Source organism: Anopheles aquasalis, chromosome 2 (genome assembly GCF_943734665.1).
Source record: "Anopheles aquasalis chromosome 2, idAnoAquaMG_Q_19, whole genome shotgun sequence".
NCBI classification, from domain to species: Eukaryota; Metazoa; Arthropoda; class Insecta; order Diptera; family Culicidae; genus Anopheles; species Anopheles aquasalis.
The window spans coordinates 88,233,147-88,235,646 of record NC_064877.1 but is presented as its reverse complement, the minus strand read 5'-3'; the positions used below and the strand labels follow the sequence as shown (position 1 = coordinate 88,235,646).

The 2,500-nt window shown below is 48.7% G+C and overlaps 1 protein-coding gene across 3 annotated transcripts in view; it reads right to left on the bottom strand.

Moving 5' to 3' along the window:
• Window positions 1-325, bottom strand: part of LOC126571889 (protein phosphatase 1 regulatory subunit 14B) — a 4,782-nt gene extending 4,457 nt beyond the window's left edge. Inside the window, exon 1 of one of the 3 annotated variants that reach the window (XM_050230762.1) lies at window positions 223-325. The gene's annotated coding sequence lies outside the window, so the exon portion shown is untranslated. The remainder of the gene's footprint in view (window positions 1-222) is intronic. The other 2 variants (XM_050230768.1, XM_050230767.1) reach the window with 2 other exon arrangements.
• Between the last annotated feature and the right edge of the window lie 2,175 nt (window positions 326-2,500).

Below are 2,500 nucleotides of genomic sequence, written 5' to 3'. Positions count from 1 at the left end.
CGCCAGCAGCAACAGCAGCAGCAGCAGCACCCTTTTCTCGTTTGCCACTAAGTCACCCTTTTGTCTAGCACAAAATGTAAAACCCCCCACAGTATCCCACAGGCGAACAGGTAGAATGCAGCACCGCAGAACCAAGTCCAGAACACAGAAACGCACAGCAAAAGGGGGGAAAGGGTTAGCACGGGAGGCAAAGAACGGGGTCAGCTTTCATTATTCCCATACCCGATTGGCCGGACGACGGCAGAAGAAGAACCACACAACCTTGTTCCACGAACTCCAAACCAGAAATAAAAAAAGTTATCTCGAGAGCCAACCATAAATCGGCAAACTTGGGGCCGCGGCCCACAGCGCGCGAGAGAGCAACGCGCGGATCGCGAGAGAGAAAGTTACCACCAGAGACAGAGAGCGAGAGAGCAAGAGAGAGAGCGAAAGAGTGGCACGCAGGCAGGGAGTGAAAACAATAGTGCAGAATTCAAGACGTTCACGATACGATACGAAAAATCCCCGTCGAAATTGAAGATGAATCTGCATATTTCTACCTGCACCGCACCTTTGGAATGCCGTGTAGTACTTGTACGAAATATAGATTTTTTTTAGTTAGTAAAGTCGCTTGAAAGGTTGAAAAATGGGCAATCGGATCGGCTCGCGGTGTTGGATGCTGCGAGATAATTGAATCAAGAAAACCAATATCGATCGGTTCTACGGACGGAGAATGGATGCAAATTGTCGTCGTTTATGCTAACCTAAATAAATGCAACTCGTTCTCGTGGCATCGAACCAATGATGACGGACGGAACACACCGGCTCGAGCGCGGACGCCCCACAACGGTTGGGTACCACTCTATTGGCCATGCTTTGGTGATCACAAGGAACTCGAAGGTGTTCGCGACCACCGTAGGGCCACCATGTGCGAAATGTGCGTTAAGTGTGTTGAGCATGGCGTGGTTGCGCAATGCGGCGGCAGCAAGAGGCAACCCAACCTTTCGATGCCCGAAAGCCGAAACGAAACAAAAGGCACCTCAAAACGGGCCTGGCGCTGGCTTGTTGATGCCAAAAAAAACGTAAATTCGGCGCCCTCATAATAATAAAGAATCAATTTAATAAGCAAATAAGTCAAATAATAACTGCCCAACAAAGAATCACTAACCGTTATGGTGATTAAATTAGTTTTGTTATTGTTTGCCTGATGAATTAAAAGGCCAGCGACGGCTAAACCAATTGAAATTGTTATTCATTGGATTTAAATTGGATCAAAGCGCGGATTCATCGCTGCTCAGCGCTCGTTCGCGCTATCAATGGTGGGCGCAATTAATTAGCGAACAATTATTTGCAATTAAATTGTTTCCATGTTTCTTTGGCGCGTTCGTCCTTCTTTTGGCTGCTTAGTCATAACTTGTTTCTAGCTGCAGCTATTATTATTTCCCCGTTTTTTAAAACTCATTTCGCTGGTGCTTGTGTTTAGTAACATGCACCCAGCAACACACACAGAACTTACCTTCCCCCCTCCCACCAAACGATGAGTTGGCCTAACCACCCAACAATGTCGAGAGAGCGACCCCGGTGCGGTGAAATCAGCGAAGCGTGATCAGCGGCATGCTCGGAGGAGACGCGTTCGTCTGTGATGTAACCGCCTCCAAACTTACGACGTTCAACAAAGCAATTAGTGACCGAAATCGAACGACCGATGGGGCCACTACTGTGGGGTCTGAAATGCCTGCCTGCAGACCTTTGCGCCTACCGGGCCTATTGCACGTGGTTGCACGGCGGAAAACTCCACCAAGCAGCAAGCCCAGTCCAGTCAGTCCTTGACGGCAATGAAAATGACGTCTACGCGAAAAGCTGTGTTGCACATCCCCCCACGGCACGGGTGCGAATGGTATATTGAAATCCATTTTCGGTCAATTTACACATCAATTTCAGCAGTTCTGCGACCTTGCACTTCGGACACGGGGCACAGAGGGGGGGCCTGCATGCATTTCCCTCTTACCAATGTTGAAGATTCGGTCCATTGTGTGATGCATTAAACTGTGTCAAACATGGAAGAGGTGAGTCGTTACTCTTTCTTTATAATTGTCGTGCCAAAGCCTACAGGGCTGGCCGGCTTCAGGCCAGACTCTCTCTAGTCTACTGAAGAGTGAATGCTTCAGACCTCCCTCCATGAGAAGATCATGCGACGATCATGCGGCCTTTCATTGCTGATCTACACGGCAGCGAACACAAAAAAATCATCTCTGCGGCCTTACGGGTTATTGCGTCGTTCGAGCAGCCCATCGCATCAGCATAGGAGAAGAGTTATGGTCGATGGTTTCGCGGAACAATTTACCTTCCCAGGGTCAACAGTCAGCTGCGACATTGCGCGCGTAACAAAAATGAGTCCCGTTAAGGTGTTGGCCGTAAGCTGATCTCGGTTATAGGCCGAAGAAGAGCAGGACAATGAAGGGGAACCTTTAGCGACAGCGAGGACTTTGAAACCTTCTTCAAAGGAGTTTCATTCCAATAT